The sequence below is a fragment of the Apium graveolens genome, chromosome 7 (assembly GCF_009905375.1).
Source record: "Apium graveolens cultivar Ventura chromosome 7, ASM990537v1, whole genome shotgun sequence".
In the NCBI taxonomy this organism is placed as follows: domain Eukaryota; kingdom Viridiplantae; phylum Streptophyta; class Magnoliopsida; order Apiales; family Apiaceae; genus Apium; species Apium graveolens.
Genome location: NC_133653.1, coordinates 162,900,317 through 162,918,379, shown reverse-complemented (window position 1 = coordinate 162,918,379; position 18,063 = coordinate 162,900,317). Strand labels below are relative to the sequence as shown.

General features: G+C 36.0%; 1 non-coding gene across 1 annotated transcript; it reads right to left on the bottom strand.

Moving 5' to 3' along the window:
* Nucleotides 1-197: 197 nt before the first annotated feature.
* On the bottom strand, nucleotides 198-304 carry LOC141676182 (small nucleolar RNA R71). The gene has a single exon (XR_012556786.1). It is a non-coding gene; the product is annotated as a small nucleolar RNA R71 (small nucleolar RNA).
* Nucleotides 305-18,063: the final 17,759 nt, after the last annotated feature.

Genomic DNA, 18,063 nt, shown 5'->3' with positions numbered 1-18,063 from the left:
GGGACTTTATTGAGATCTGCGACACCTTCAAGTTCAACGGTGTTTCTGAAGATGCTGTGAAGCTGAGACTGTTCCCATTCTCTCTGAGGGACAAGGCTAAGAGTTGGTTACACTCTCTACCAGCTGGTTCGATTACTACTTGGGAAGATCTTGCTCAGAAGTTTCTTACTAAATTCTTCCCTATGGCGAAGACAGCTGCAATCAGGAATGCTCTTACTCAATTTGCGCAGCAATCAGGAGAATCTTTATATGAAGCTTGGAAGCGCTATAAGGAGATGCTTAGGAAGTGTCCTCATCATGGAATGCCTGATTGGATGATCATCAATTTTTTTTACAATGGGTTGGGAGCACAGTCCAGACCCATGCTCGATGCAGTAGCAGGCAGAGCATTATGGGCAAAGGGCTATGAGGAAGCTTATGATCTAATTGAACTGATGGCTGCTAATGAATATCAGTATCCAACCCAGAGATGTCCACATGGCAAGGTAGCAGGAGCTCTTGAGGTGGATACAGCTACGGCTATCACTGCTCAACTAAAGGCGTTGTCTATGAAGATCGATTCTCTGGCTAACTATGGTGTTAAGCAGATAATTAGTGTTTGTGAGCTATGTGCAGGTCCACATGTGACGGAGCAATGTGCTATATCTATTGACTCAGCTCAGTTTGTGAGCAACTTTAGGAGATCGCACCAACCAGTTCCAGACACTTATCATCCTGACAACTGGAATCATCCTAACTTCAGCTGGAGCAATAATCAGAATGCGATGCAACAGCCGTTCCAGCAGTTTGGAAATAAGCTATTCAACCCTCCTGGTTTTCAGCAACAAATTACACCAAAACAACAAACTCATGGTGCATGTCTATCTTCGAATGAAAAATCTGAATTGGAGGAGTTGTGGCTTATGTGCAAAATCCAGGCTCTTATATGCCAAAGCCAGGCTGTTTCTATTCAGACTATGGAGAACCAAATAGGGCAAATTGCTAATGCCTTATTGAATCGACCACCAGGAACGCTTCCTAGTGATACAGAAACAAATCCAGGAAAGAGGGAAGTTGAAGAACAGGTGAACGCCATCACCTTAAGGTCTGAAAAGGTCGCAAGCCCCCAAATTCAGTAAGACGAAGAGCCTGAAAAATCTCAAGTTTCAGAAAATGTAGTTGTGGCTGAAGAAAAAGTGTAGAATGACGCAGAGGTGGAACCAAGGAAGACTACTGTGGAATACACTCCTCCTGAGGGTAATACAGGGGAGAAACAGATCTATCCTCCACCTCATTTTCCAAAGAGGCTGCAGAAGAAAATGCCGGATAAGCAGTTTGAGAAGTTTTTGGAGGTGTTCAAGAAACTTCATATCAACATACCTTTCGCTGAAGCTCTTGAACATATGCCTAGATATGCGAGGTTTATGAAAGGTATTCTCTCTCGAAAAATGAAGCTCGATGACTTAGAGACCGTTGCTCTAACGGAGGAATGCAGTGTTGTGCTGCAACAGAAGTTGCCTCCGAAGCTTAAAGATCCTGGAAGCTTCACTATTACTTGCACCATCGGAAACGCGTCGTTCGACAAGTGTTTATGTGATTTAGGAGCTAGCATTAATCTGATGCCCTTATCTATCTTCAAGAAGCTTGGTCTTCCTGATCCGAAACCAACATACATGTCATTGCAACTAGCTGACCGTTCCATCGCTTATCCATGAGGTATAGTGGAGGATGTCTTGGTCAAGGTGGATAAACTCTTCTTCCCTGCTGACTTTGTAATTCTTGATTTCGAGGAAGATAAGAAGATTCCCATCATCTTGGGAAGACCATTCTTGGCTACAGGCCGAACTATGATTGATGTGCAAAAATGAGAGCTTTCGATGAAGGTTTACGATCAAAAGGTCACTTTTAATGTGTTCAAGGAAATAAAGTTACATACAGCTAAAGAGGAGTGCTTTAAAGTAGAGTAACTGCAGGTTTTGAATGCACCTCCATGGAAGAGGAAGTTGGATATGCCATTCGATTCTCTTGGGTTAGCAGAGCTGAAAATTTCTCAGGAGCGTTTTGAACCATTGACTCAAGAAGCTCCCATATTTGAGCTCAACCGACAACCAGATCACTCGAGTTATTCATTCTTAGGTGCACCCCCTGACAAGGGGTTGGGATATATCTTTGATGATGTAGAGGGTAGCCGAACGGATCCTCCAGTGCCTACAGAGGGTTCTTCTCATGTGCAACAGGTAGTTGATAGGACTGGTGTTGGTGATGAGCAGTACTGGCGAGTAATTAGGCGTATGGAGGCCATGCACGACATTCACCGTCATTTTACTGCAGATTTAACACATGCTTTCGGTACTGTTGTTCGAGACACTGGTGGTGAGGTCGATTGGCCACCTGATCCTCCACCCGACGAGGGTGATTCTTCTAACGACTAGGTATGCCTGAAATCCTTATTATTGCCTTCAATGAGGACATTGAAAATTTTAAGTTTGGGGGTGATAATGTAAGGATTAGTAGTGTGTATCCATATAGATTCATATAGATACATATTACATGTTTATTTGTAGTTCATTCATATTTTTGCATGATTGTTCATTGAGGACATATTTGTTTGTTTTTATGTGATTTCATATAGTTGCATTTGTAAACATATTTAGCATGATCACTTAAGATAAACTATGATATTTGATAAGTTGATGTTGATTTGAGTGTGGTGATGATGAATAGAGGGATATTTAAGTCCTAATGAATTAATTTGCATGCCAGAAACAAATATGTTCACAAAGTCTTATAGGGTTGCTTTTGATCTAGATCATGATTATACTTGTTTGTTGTTGAGATTTAATCACTTGGTTATATTTAGAATTTGTGATATTCTCGTAATGACGTAAAAACACTGATTTTTTTATCTGGAGAAAAACTTGGATTTCATTACTAGTTGTTGTAAGGCTAGGCGTCAAATGGCTAGTAGCCGGCTCATATTTTTATGAGTAGTCTAGGGTTGAATGAGATGGAGTGAAACACACTCATTCAGAAATTATTGAAAAGAGAAAAAAAAGAGAAAAAAAAGAAAAAAAGTATGTGTTTATGCATAATTGATCAAGAGTGAGCTCTTTAATACTCGAGTTATTAAGTTCTAGGGGACTTTGTGCCTAGTGACCTAAGGCTTTTATAGTCTGGGATCCGCTAACCTAACGCTAGCTACATGGGTATTATTGTATAAGTCTTTTGGGACCTCATTCATTGCACGGTCAAATAAGCATCTTTGTTATGTGTTCAATAATAGTGTGAATCCTTGTATAACTCTAGTAGAAAGGAGGTGTTGTGAGTCATAATGCGTTTATTGTCTATTCTATTTATAAACTTTTGATTGTTTCGATGATAGATAAGTTATGGTTATTGATCTAGTATCGAGAGTATATCTGTTAAGCATCCACACACGAACGTTTCTAGTTTGTGAGTTGGTTTGTGGGATTTATTCGAGCTCCGTTTAAAGTCATTGCATTCTTAGAGGCATTGGCTTATTCATTTGGTTATGGTTATTCTGAGGGGATCGATTGCATTATCATTTAGTTGCATTCACGTAGTTGCATTCATGCATTAGGTTTGTTTTGTAGTTTTGAGTCTATTTATGCTTGAGGACAAGCATCGATTCAAGTTTGGGGGTGTGATAATGGGTTTTATATCCACTTGGAATGCTTTATTACAAGCTTAAATTGGTGTTTTGGACTCAAGTTGTTGGTATTTGGATGTGTTTTTGTGTTATTGCATTTCAGGTATCAATTATATGAAGAAATGAGATTTTAAAGGAAATATGATAAAAAATGATCAGAATTGGAAGCTAAGGCCATTGTCAAGTTCTAGAGAATCTTGTTAGCTTCGCGTGGGCAGTTGAATCGCCTAATTTTGTCGAGTAGAACTCAAGTTATGGCCAAAACAAGATTCATCAGAATTTTTTTCCAGAAGCTGTCTGAGCGCCCTCTCAGGAGAGCTGAGCGCCCGCTCAGGAGAGCTGAGCGGCCGCTCAGGGCACGGCTGGTCACTCAGGGTGTGGCTGGTCGTTGATTTCGTTGAAAAAGCCTTTTTTGAGTGGAATTTGACGATTTTAAGGGTCCAGGTCCACTAGAGACGTATATATACTTAAAAAAAGGGTTTTCATCATCCGGGAAGATTGGGATACCAAGGAGAAGACCTAGAAGCACATAATAACTCCAAAAAAGAAGATCTTGTTTTCAACTTGTGATTCTTTGAATTAGTTGTAACTTTGGATGCTCGTTTTCGTTCTTGTTGAACCTAGATCTCGTTTATTCGTACTTTAATTATTATTCAGTTTATTAAGAACTTGTTTTATACCATGCTTTCATTGGAACCCATGGTGACGATGAGTTCAATTATGGGCTAATCGTTGTCATGGGATTCTAGCGGATTTACTTATGGATTTCAATAATTAATTTGTTTTGATATCTTGGTGTGTGGTGATTGATTGATATCCTGGTATTGGTTGTGCTTATTCGTCTTATGTGCGTAGCTAACATATAAGATAGCGTGTCAATATCTGTTAACGTGACAATGAATATAGAGGTTTAGAACTTGCCATGCTAGCATAGGTTCATGTATTTGTTATGCATGATTAGTAGGTAACTCTAACCATTTTACTTGCCCTATGTAATCATGATAGATAACTTGTGCTTAAACTATTATGTTGTCAAATTCTATTGACATATAGGGTCTCAATATAATTGGTGCCTATTCAGCTTCTATCTCTTTTGTGGATGTCTGGTAGAATGATACTCGTGCAACGAAAGTTGACGTTTATCAGTTTCGTGTTATCTGATTAGTGTCATCACCATCACATGTTAAGGTTAAGAACAATAAGGCTATTGAATGTAGTAATGAAGTTAGAATCCCATGTTTGTCATATATAGTAATTCAACCTCAATTCTCTTAGTTAATGTTATTAAGTATAATCTCTTAGTTTAATAAAAACCCAATTTGTTATTTGTCTTAGCATTGAGCGATAACCATACATTGTTGTATAGGTGCATAAATTGAACTTAACCTAAATCAGTCTCTGTGGTAACGAATTTGATTTATTTCTTATATTACTTGTGAACGCGTATATTTGCGTGAATATTAGTGCGTGTTTTCACCCTAACATCTATATCTCTTTACTTACATCTAAACTAAGGACTCGTGCATGCTTTATAGACCAATATTATAGGATTACAAAACTTGCACTAAAATGTACTAACACAGTTTCTAAAGCTATCTTGTTTATTGTCTTTTGTGGTGCAGAATCTTGTAGGTCCGTGACCATCCTTTATCCAGTGAATCTTGGCCCTTGATCTTGTATTCTTCAAGTTGCTTTTGTAGACTTTCCATTTCAGTGAATGAATTAGTTGTTGACTGATAATGTTGAATATTGAACTTGTTTGTATTCTAAATTTTGAGATAGGTTATTGAGATCTTTCTTTTGTTCTGTAGAGAAGTGACATATCGATAAGTAAAATGACTTATCGATATCTCAAGTTCTCGACATATATAAATAACTTGTCGAGGTCTCTAGTTCTCGACATGTAGAATAGCCTGTCGACATCTCTAGTTCTCGATATAGGCTTTTAACTTATCAAAATCTTGAGTTCTCTACATGAGGATTTTTGACTTGCCGATATCTCTGGATCTCTACATGAAAAAATGGCTTGTCGATATCTACGGTTCTCTACATATACATTTTGATTTTTCGATATCTAAGATCTCTATATCCAGGTTGACTTCTCGATATCTCATGAAACTTCTCTACAGGTCATTTTGGGCTTCTCGACGGACTTCTCGATATCACTTGATCTGTGACTTGTCGATATCTGACTTAGAACATTTTTCCTAGAACAGTATTATTCAAATCCAAGCTGTTACACTTCTCTCTGAGGCATGATCTGGAATCGATCGTCTTCCAGAGTTTAATCCTTAACTTGAAGGCTGTTCACAAAAAAATCCCCCAGTCTAATCTAATAAACATTTTAATAGATTCAAGGAATATAATTACAAAATACAAATATATATTATCATACAACTTAACCTTAGGGTTGTCAATATGACTTAGTCTTGTTATATACAAGCATGTGCTACACAACAATCTCCCCCAATTTGTGAGAAGATCACTTGTCACAAATTCTTGCCTGATAACCAGACTAACGCCAAGCTATAATCAAATACAATGAGACTGACAAATTTACAATTTACATTTTTATACAAATTGCAATTACATCAGTACAGAGTTACAAAGCTTAACTATATTTCTCATAATCATGTTCTTTTCTAATGAGGTCCTTGAGTTTGATCGATACTTCAAGTTCTTCAATAATCTTAGTCCCTCTTAGAGCTTCCACCAGTTTGAGCCATTCAGCTAATGAGTAACTGTTTATCAAGTGAATCATGTACCGTACAAACTTGTTGGTCTTTATGTTCAGAAAGTGTCCATCCTTAGATACCCTGCACAACCCCCTTGCCTTGAGTTCATTTGACATTTTCTCAAACATCTCAATCTCTGCAGCATATTTCCTTTCTCTTTCCTCCCTTTCAGCCTTTTCCCTTGCATGCCTAATATTCCTCTCTCTCTCAACCTCTCAGCCAATACAACCTTCCTCATTCTTGTACATGAATCCCTAGCATTCATCAAACTAATCACTCTCTCTAATTCTGCAGTTGAAATGTTTCAATTACCTCTCTATTCAGCAAAAGGAAGGTGTCATCTTTGTATAAATCCTGACTTCTCCTAGAGTAACAACACAAACTTTGACTATCTCCTCAGCTAACTATTTTTGATAATCATCATCTGATATATTCTCAGAAATTAGTAACAGTCATTTTGATTAAAGCAATTCCAAAGAGCACCAACATTAGCTTGAATTTCTCTTGTCTTTCTTCCTGCTGTCTTGAAGTGAGTTCCAGTTGGAGGTTTGAATGAAGGTGGTTTAGATATTTTCTTGAGTGAGATTTGGCTGGCTGTGATATGTATTTTGAGTATGGAATGTGCAGTTTGCTTGTATAGGTACTTGGGCTTTGAAGTTTGGATAGATTGAGTGTTTGGTTGGCTAGGTTTATGGGTTTGAGTTGGTAGAGTTTATGAAATTTGAGTTTCTTGGACATCTGTTTCTTTTCTCCCCCTTCTCCATCATTCTTCTTTGTATTCCCATCATCCTTTCCTTTCTTATCCTCCTCCCCCTTCTTCTTGTCATTCACTTTGCTTCTACTAGGTTTGCTAGAATGACTTGGATTTGATCCAGAAGATTTATGCTCATCTTTCTTCTGCTCATCTTTCTTCTGCACATCATTATCCAAATCATCTTTTGTGTTGATTTGTGTTCTAGGTAGCATAGTGTCTGCATTTTTCAAGTATTTATCCAGAATTTTGATCATTTCCACATCCTCAAAAGTCTTGATCTTCTTTTACTTCAATGTTATCTCCAAGCTCATCAATAGCTTCTTGTTTCTTATAACACATTGTTTTGGAATTTGAAAGTTTTTGCATTTCTTGGTGTTTGGACATATGTAGGCCACTCCCTTGCTTGACTAAAGGTAGGCTTCAGGAAATGCACCTATTTGGCCCTTTTTAGCTCATTAAGCAGGAGAGTGTCCTCTGGAATCACCACTTTTACTCTATTGATGAAGATATCCAGCTCAGATGCTCTTCTTGATTGTAAGAAGGAGAGAGACAACTGCATGCATATGTCCACACCTGAGTCATTTATATTAACAACTACTCTCTTTTCCCTGAAATTACTTTAGTCACCATCATCACCCTCAGGAAATTTATGTTTTTATCCACAACCTTCTTGTATGAGAAATGGTTGAAATTGAAAGAGACTCTTAGTACTTCAAGAAATTGATCAAATTTCTTGTCAATGCAAGGTCCTTCAGCTGGCCTGTTGAGTTTGTCCAATCCAATATCATCTTAATTTTTGCGTAAAATTTGGATGGATTTTAGCTTGTACTCCATCTCCCCCTTAGTCTTGGTGACAGGCATAGTAGAATGTTGAGGGATTTGGATCCTGATTTGTTGAGCTGTTTTTTGAAGGGGGGTGTTTAATGCACCCATAATAGCTCCCAAAAATACTGAGGTCTCCATTTTTAAGTACTTCTGGGAGTCTATTAGAAATTTAATATCTTGTTATTGACTGGTGATAAGGGATGTGAGCTGTGAAAGTTGATTTGATAGAGAAGTGATGTCCATTCAAAGTTTTCTCCACTGCTCTTCCAATATGAAGAAAGGCTTATGATTGAGCTCTGTATACTTCAGTGATGGCATCATAAACTTCTTGAGGAGTGTGGACCATGGCATTACTCCCCAAAATGGTGTCATAGTCTTCTCTAAATTTGGATAAGGCCTCCTCCATACTCACACTGAAATTCTTGGACAGCCATGCATCCATATTGCCATCATGCTCAGCTTCATCTGTACTTTTGGCTTGATGGTCCTCTATATCCTCCTTGTATGACACCAAAATTGCTTGATAGTCTTGGTTAGATATATCAGTTGTGAGAAGTTGTTAGGTAATATTAGCTAGGCCTACAAGCTGATCAACTAGGAAAATCATTTACTGAAGTTGGTTGGGCTTGAACATCTTGCAGCCATTGAGAGATGAGGTTTGAATGTTGTGTTAAAGTGGAGGGTTGGTTTGAATTTGATGGTTGGTATTCTGTGTTTGAGTTTGATGGAATAAAGGTAGGAATTGTTCCTGTGATAGGTGTCATAGTTTGACTCACAGTATGAACTGTGATTGTGATAGTGTGTTATTCACTAGTAGAGTGAACCTCCATTTGAACTAGAAGGGATTTGACCAGGTTACCCTCATTTACCATGGCCTCAAACCTTTGTTCCTCATGCAAGGAAATGACACTTAAATGTGCTTGATAACTTGCCTCCCCAATAACTGGATCATTGGAAATTGTACTCCCAGCTTCAATTGAAAAGACAATTTCAACTAGGGTTTTGTGGGGAGGTGTTCCTGCTTAAGAAACCTCCAATTGAATTGGAGAGGATTTGAGTAGTTGCCCTCAAATATTACAGTCTGTGAACACTGTTGTGCACATGAAGGTGTAATTAGAACCTTAGGTCTTCAGTAAAAACTGATGAAACCCTTGTGTTTTTTATGGTGTCATCAAGGTCTACCTTATCATGTAGCCTCTCACCATCTAAAGATTATATCTCAGTAGTGAGCATATTTTCTTGAACCGTGTCACTTGATATTGGCAAGGATTGAGAAGTAGATTCAAGCCTCTCATTATAGGATGAAAAATTTGGAGAAACGAGATTAGTGAGTTTAGGATGATTTTTGGAAACTCCCCTGAATGGATGAGGGAGTTTCAAGTTATGTGCTTTCATTGTGCGTTCCAACCAAATGACTTCTTTCACCCTCTTGTGAGTGCACAAGAGGGGGTGCAGACTCTTGACAGGATGTATTGGGGAGAATGCTTGTTTTAATAGTGACACCTTGTTGAGAAGGTGCCACTAGAGTCTGTTATTTCCCCTTTGTTACAACTGCATTTTTTTAGAAGATACAGAGGTGGCCATTTGAGTGGTTAACTCAGCCTTCCTTAGTTTCTTTGGCTTTCTGACCAGGGATAACTCAGTATGTGTTTGGTCCTCACCACTCTTAGTAACAACTACCATATATATATTTATGTTCTTCTTCTTTTTACTAACTCCATCCTTTTGAGAGGATGAAGCAGTTTGCTTCCTAGCTTCTCATGGTTGTGAATGAAGGGTTTCAGCTGTGGAAAGCCCCTATGTGCTATCATGTTTGTGTACTTCTACAGGTGAAAAAGCCATAACTGTGCTAGATATTGCACTGGATCTCATATCAGGCATGAGGTAAGGGTAAGTTCTAAATCTCTCTAACATGAAGTTAGTGACATTTAGAGTTACCTTTACCTGATTCTTTGTAATAAGTGATCAAAATAAGACTTTGGACACCTATTCACAATTGCCTATTTATTTCTATCTATTCCTTCAAGCATATAAATGATTTAAAGTGGACATTATAAATCTAGCGACGAAGATTTTTTTACCTCTACTTACCAAAGGCATGGTCAGCCTTGTGCTAAGTTCTTCCAGGATCAACAAGCCAACATTGAGGCGCCTGTTGTATGCAATGGAATGCACTAACTTATGCACCATACTGGAGATGTTGTCATATCCAGTCTTCCTGCATGTGAATGCTCTAATGATAGAATCAAAGATGAAGGACCATTCTCTTCTCAGATTCTTCCTGTTCAATCTGGCCATGTCTATCTTCTCACTGTAGTTTATGAAATCCATAAACTCAGCCAACTCTTGTGTTGTTGGAGCCTCCAAAATGTTATATGTAGGAATTCTCAAGGCTTCGTTGACATCATTAGCATCAAGCTCTAGAGGAACACCTTGAATTGTGTAGTTAATCACCAAGGATACTGCTTGATTCTCATGAACAATTATGCTTACAACAGCTAAGTTCCAAAACTCGTTAAGTACATCCAAATACAACACAAGATTTACAGTCAAAGCTCCTGCAAGATAGGGTTTAGAAAGAAATTTGACAAAGCATTTGAAAGTATCAGGTGTTTGGTTTGCATCCACAAATTCCAAGTAGTTGGTTTCATTCTTGAGGATAATAGCTCTATCGTTGTTGGCAGCCATTGAAAGTATTTAATTTTGAGTGGATAAGTGTTCAGAGAAAGAAAGAGCTTGAAACGAGTGAGAGTAGTGAAAATTTACAAAAATTAGGTCAATTGGGATCTCGAAAGTGTAAAGAGGGGTTATGTCGAGATGTCTGGGTATTTATAGGCTAGAGATGTGACTTGTCGAGAAGTAATGAATAAACAGTTGATATTTGATTATCAAGAAGTCACGTGAATTTGAAGATTTATGTCGAGATGTCACTATCCAGACTCTTATCGAGAACTAGATAGTGACTTATCGAGATGTAGAATAAATACCCAGTTTGTCCTAATTGAACTAAATTATTCCAATTTTTATTGAATAAATCAACATAAAATTAGAATTAATTTTATATCAAAAGTATTTTACTGAAACAATTTTATTAAATTAAATTATTCTAGTTTTGAGTTATCGAAAAGTCTACAATTTCTACTGGTAGAGAACTCCATATAGATAAGTATATCGAGATCTCTACAATGCTTATCGAGAAGTCATAAAGAGGCTTATCGAGAAGTCCATCGAGAAGTCATGGAAAAGACTTATCGAGAACTCTGTCCAGAAGTCTCAAAATGACGTGTCGAGAAGTCATTTAGGCTTATCAAGAACTCATTTCTCTACATACTTTTATTCTTTTAAGTTCTATCTTATATTAATTTCATATATTGAAAATGTGAATTAACATTTAGACATATTTGCTTAGAATTAAAAAAAATCCAAGTTAAGTCTGAATTTTGAAAACTAAATATACAGAGATTCCTGAAACATTTATAAATTATATTCAAGTTAATTTCTAATTAAATTAAATTAATTTTGATTTATCGGAAATTAATCTGCTGCAACACATTAGCTGAGTTCTTGTCTTTAGGATGAAGAATTTAACATAACAATTTCACCTACATGTCTAGTGAAAGTTGCTTCATCCAAAGGTTTAGTGAAAATATCAGCTAATTTTTTTTCTGTTGGAACAAGAATAAGCTCAATGGTACCATTTGAAACATTTTCTCTAATAAAATGGTACCTTACATCAATGTAATTAGTTCTAAAATGATTAACTAGACTAGTAACAATAGATAGAGCACTAATATTGTCACACATGACTGAAAATTTATGTGAGACTAGGCCATAATTCATTAATTGATTTCTAATCCAAAACACTTGAGCACAATAACTTCCAGCAAAGCTATATTTTCAGCCTCAGATGTGGAAGTTGACACAAATTATTGTTTCTTATTGTACCAAGATACAATTCTTTGACCAAGGAATTAACAGCTTCCACTTGTACTCTTCTTGTCTATCCCGCATCTAGCAAAATCTGCATCTGTGTATCCATCAGCTTCAAAACCAGTTCCCTTAAGATACCACAATCCCAAGTTTTTTGCTCCCTTTAAATATTTAAAAATCATCTTTACAGCCATCAAATGTGATTCTTTAGTATTTTATTGAAATCTAGCACACAGACATGTTGCAAACATGATGTCTGGTCTACTAGCAGTTAAGTACACCAAAGATCCAATCATTCCTCTATAACCTGAAATGTGTACAATTTTTCCTTTCTTATCTTCATCCAACTTGGTAGTTGTAGACATAGGTGTCGATGCAGGTGAGCAGTCAACCATTCCAAATTTCTTCAACAGATCTTTGACATATTTGGTTTGACTAATGAAAATGCCATCACTTCTTTGACTAACTTGAAGGCCAAGGAAGTAATTTAGCTCTCTCATCATGTTCATCTCATATTCACTCTACATGAGTCTTGAAAATCTTTGACATAGCATTTTATTAGTAGATCCAAAAATGATATCATCCACATAGATTTGAACTAGGATAATGTCATCACCATGTTGTTGTAGAATAGAGTCTTATCAATTACCCCTCTAGTGAATCCATATTTGAGTAGAAATTCTGACAGTGTGTAATACCATGCTTAGGTGTTTGCTTCAATCCATAAAGAGCCTTCAACAATTAGTAAACAAATTTTGGAAATTCTGGATCTTCAAATCCAGGTGGCTTTTACACATACACTTCTTGTTCCAATTCACCATTAAGGAATGCACTTTTCACACCCATTTGATACACCTTGAAATTTGAATGTGCGGAAAATGAAAAAAAATATTTTTATTGCTTCAATTCTTGCAACTGGAGAAAAAGTTTCATCATAATCAATTCCTTCTTCTTGTGAGTAGCCTTTGGCAACCAGTCTTGCTTTGTTCCTTGTCACAATTCCATTTTTATCAATTTTGTTCCTATACAGCCATTTTGTGCCAATGATACTCCTGTTCTTTGGTGCATGAACTAATTCCCAAACTTTATTTCTTTCAAATTGATTTAGCTCTTTCTGCATAGAAGTTATTCAGTTAGGATCAAGTAGAGCTTCCTCATTTTTTTTAGTCTCAATTTGAGACAGAAAGCATGCATGAAAGCATTCATTTGTAGTAGCACTCCTAGTCCTCACTCCAGCATTTGGATCACCAATTATAGCATCTCTTGTGTGATACTATCCCATTTTATGGTGTGATCTTCTTGACTAGAGTTGTCTGCATTTTGTCCATTATTGACATGAATTGTAGAATTATCATCTCCTTCTCCCCCTGAGTTTGTGCTACCAAATTCAGGTGTGCTTCTTTCATGAGATGAATTTTCATTTTCATAGTTCACTGGCTCACTTAATTCTTGTTCCATTCTATTGTTTGTGTTGATCTCAACTTCATCTTCAGAATCAATGTCAATGTTTAGATTTTCAAATTTTAGGGCTTCAACTTCATTTTCATCAAGGCATTCCATGCCCGGACACTTGTCAACATCAAAGGTCACATCTATGCTTTCCATAATTTTCAGTTTCTTTAACACATAAACTCTGTAGGAAGTCCTTTCCAATGAATATCCCAAAAAATAGCTTTAAATCCTTTAGAGTCAAATATTTTAACATATTTAGAGTTGTCTTTGAGCACAAAGAATTTGTTTTGAAACACATGTAGATGCTTTACAATAAGCTTCCTTTTTGACAAAATTGAGTAGGGTGACTTGCCAAGGTTTTTGTTGGTTAGATATCTGTTTTGAATATAGCATGCAGTCTTTACAGCTTCTTCCCAAAAACTTGTTGGCAAATTGGAATCTTGAAATATTGTTCTTCCTTTCAGCCACACAATTTTGCTGAGTTGTTCTTGCAGCTGAGAATTCTTGAACAATTCCCTTGTCTTTGAAGAATTCACTTAAAGCTGCATTCCTGAATTCTGTGCCATTATCACTTTTCAATCTTTTGACAAAATTTTGATCCTCGGCCTGCTTCTCAACTTTTTTTAAGTGTTCAATGATGATGTGTGAAGTTTCATCCTTTGAATGCAAAGATTCCACCCCAGTGTATCTTGAGTAGTCATCCACCATCACCAATGCATATTTCTTTCTGGATATAGACAAGACATTAACTGTGAAAGAGATATGTCCTAAGTCCAATAATGTATGAGGATTTAGGAATAACTTTTATGTAATCTGTTTTGATTTCATTGATATTAATAAAAGACTTGTTTTATTTTTATTGCGGGCTCTATCTATTTAAATGTTTAAATAAGATATACCATAGTTTAGAGTAAAGTTTTTTATGGATTGTGATGAGATCATAATAATGAGACCTAAAAGATGATAACTCTAACCTTAAATAGTTCCTGGTCGTAGGATTACTAACTGGTAATTAATAATCCGAAAAGATCGGTACATACTATGCTTGCTTCATTATGAAGGATGTTTGTTCTCATAGACATTTGTGTGGTGACACTATAGCTAGTATGTAGGTGCTTATTATAGAATAAGTTCACTGAACATGACTCACACAGCTGAACAACTGATGGAGTTCACTCACGTGTCAGCAGTTGTTCACATAGTGATAGTTGTACAAGTATCCTTAGACTTGAGGTCATCATAGTCATCTTGTGTACACTGAACTATGCTTTGGTTTAGTTCTTAGTCTCAAGGGACAATTATAAGGGCTCTACTGGGTATAGGAATTTGTACACGAAGATAGTGTATGATCAATTAAGGATCTACCCCTTCCGGTGTAGGAAGAGAATGTTCAATGTTTATCCACTTATATTAGTTCAGGAATCTCTGGCCAGAGTGAATGAAATTAGAAAGGAGTTTCTAATTTACATTAAATAGAACTAAGCATAGTGAATGGGAAAACAAGTGATTAAATAAGATAGGCTTGACACAAGTTCCATGCCTTGTATTTAATCATGACATTGCAGGGTAGAAGGAATTAATTGTACGGTAACTACTCACTGAATAAGTTCTTGGTATTCTAAGCAGTGAATTCGTATTATCCGGATAGTCGCGTTGTGTTGAGAAGTATCCCTCACGATGTAGAATAAATATGATTAATTAATTAATCATATTTAATGAATTAGAGAATTTATATAGATAATGATAAAATAGTTTTATTATTATTTATTTCTACTACCGGCTTAATATTGAACCTACAGGGTCACACCATAAAAGAGAATGATTTAATGGTGGAGAAATTAATTAATAATGGCTGATAATTATTTATTTATGAAATAAATAATTAATTGGCCAATTTAATAATTGATTAAATGAGATTTAATTGATTATAAATTAATTAAGAAAAAGTTCTTAATATTATTAATTAAGAATTTAATTTTTGGAAATTAAATCAAGTGAGAGAATTATTTCTAAAGTGTTTAGAAAAAGGATTAATAATTAAAAGGTGTTTTAATTATTAGTGAGAATAATAAAGGGTTAATAATAATAATAATATTTTATGGGAAAATTTTCAGCTGAAATTTTTTCCTATAAATATACTATTATAGACCCTATTTTTGCCTCAACCAAAAAGATTTGCAAAACCCTAATTCTCTCCATCTCCTCCTCCTTCATTTCATCGTTTTCTTGGTGGATACCGGTGGAGTGCTTCACACTTGAGGAGCAGCTGCTAAGGATCTCCGTTCATCGTTTTTGGATCGCCATTAAAGACCTCCATCTTTCCATTAACGTAAAGCTTCTTAAGGTAAACATACTGAACTACGAATTAAATATTATTTTTCGTATGGATCCTGCGGAGGGTTTCAATTTTTTTTAAGATTTAAATTTACGTTTCCGCTGCGTTTATGTGCTAAAAACCCTTCATACTGGTCCAAACATGTCCATGTGAATAAGCTGCAATAGAGCACTTATTAAATTTACAGTTTTTCTCTTGTGACTGGACCTCTTCATTTTGCCTTTTTGACAAATTCACAAACTTCATCTTGAGAAAATTCCAGAGTTGGCATGTCTCTTACTAACTCTTTTTCACCAAGGTGTTGATTGCTTTGTAATTCAGGTGAGAGAATTTCTTGTGCCAAAGTTTGTTTTGCTCACTAGATGCCTTGGTATAGAAGAAGCATATTCCATCCTCGTTTGTTGAATTCAAGTATGCAACAAACAGGCTTCCTTTACTTGCTCCTTTCATAGCAACTTCACTAGTTTTATTAGTAGTAATTAAACAATCTTCTCTGTCAAATATTACTCCGAAACCTCTATCGGTAAACTGGATGACACTGAGAAGATTTACTTCAAGATCAGCAACTAGTGCTACATCATCAATGACAACATTTCTATAAATCAAGTTGCCATATCCCATTGTGAATCATTTGTTATTGTCTCTAAAAGTCACCAATGGGCCAGCCATCTCCTCAAATTGTGATAGCAGGGCTCTATCACCTGGCATATTCCTGGAACATCCACATCTAATGATGTGACGACTGAGAATTTTGTGACGTAATTAAGTCAATAAAGTATGATTTATGTGAAGTGATTATAAAATATGTGATTAAGTGATGATTAATTGTCTTTATTATATATTAGTATCTGGGAGCGTAGATAGACGCGTTCCAATTTAAAGAGTCAGCTTAAGAGTTAAGTTGTGCTGTCGGGCCGTCAAGTAGAACGGAACCCGTCCTAAAAAGGGATTAAAGTATTTCAAATATGAATTATGTGTTATTATGTGAAATGAATATTTAAATAATGTATTGCGTTCTAGTGACGTGTCGTTCAGTAATGATATTGTGAAGCATCATTGAAACGCTGAGCGTCGGGCCGTCAGGGAAAACGTGACCCGGTACGCGAAAAGAGGAATAATGATAAAAAAGGGAAATTTTTATGATCAGACATAAGTTGTGATGTGTGAGTATACGTGCTTGCTTGTCTGTATCCGTGATTACGTGTTCTGTTAATATTTTTAAGGGAATTATTTGATTTAAATAAACCTTTGCACATTTTTATAAAATTATCTGACTAAGGTAAAGGCATGAGATTTGTTTTGTTATCTTCGAAATAGTCCTAGAGACTTTCTAAAAATGGTAGACGGATTTATTTCATGATCGTTGCATTTTAAAATGATTTTTATATGTTAAAATACTGTTATTAGCATAAATTTGTAAAAATCATATAAAATCAACCGCACACAAAAGTTTATTATGAGTAATGGTTGGAAAGCTAATTTCGAGATCTACGTCTTAAAATTGTCATTCACAATAATTTTCAAATTTTCGAGAGAGATATATTTAATATTTCATTTCTATTTTATTAGAGTAAAAAGAAAGATAAATCAAACAAAGAAAAGGTTAGTGAATTACTAAACTACCCTTGCCCCCTAATACAAATACAAGCTCATCCCCCCCTTCTTTCTTTTTCTTTCCCGTGAGAACCCCTCTCCCCTCTCTTTCTTTCTACCTCTCTCTCGATCAGTCTCTCTCGGCTCTCTCCCCATCTCTCTTCTCTCTCTTGCATGCAACAACAAATACTCATCTAAATTCAAAGATTTCACCATCCATAGTTTCTATTTTCGATATACTACTCAAACACCATATGCATGTAAGTGTCTATGTAGATTTCATAATTCAATCTCCATGGTTGTGTTCAAGGAAATATGATTTCTTGATATATGATCATAAGAGAAGTTTAAAGTAATTTTGTGGTTTAAAACTCAAGAGGATACCCGTTATGGGCACTCTTAAGTTCGACCACCACCGGCCATGATCCAAGGAGAGCCGGTGGACGTTCAAAGTGTGATTTTCCAAGTGCTATAGTATGATCTTGCTAAGATACTAATTGCATGTTTGATATTTGATGATTTCTAGTGTTATGTTTAGAAGATTGCATGTAAGGTCTATTAGTAAGTGATCTTGGTGTTTAGATGATTAAAATGATATGCATGTCATAAGAATCCATATACATGTCCCTAAACGTTATTGCATGTCAATGTTTTAGGCTTCTTTTGATTTTGAACCTTTGCTAGGTTCGAATTTTTATAAGAATTAAGGGGAAAGGATGATTTTTATTGTGTGATAGTATGAATGGTAGCACTAAGTTGGTTTCAAGTGACTTGATTGGTTTTGTGCTAG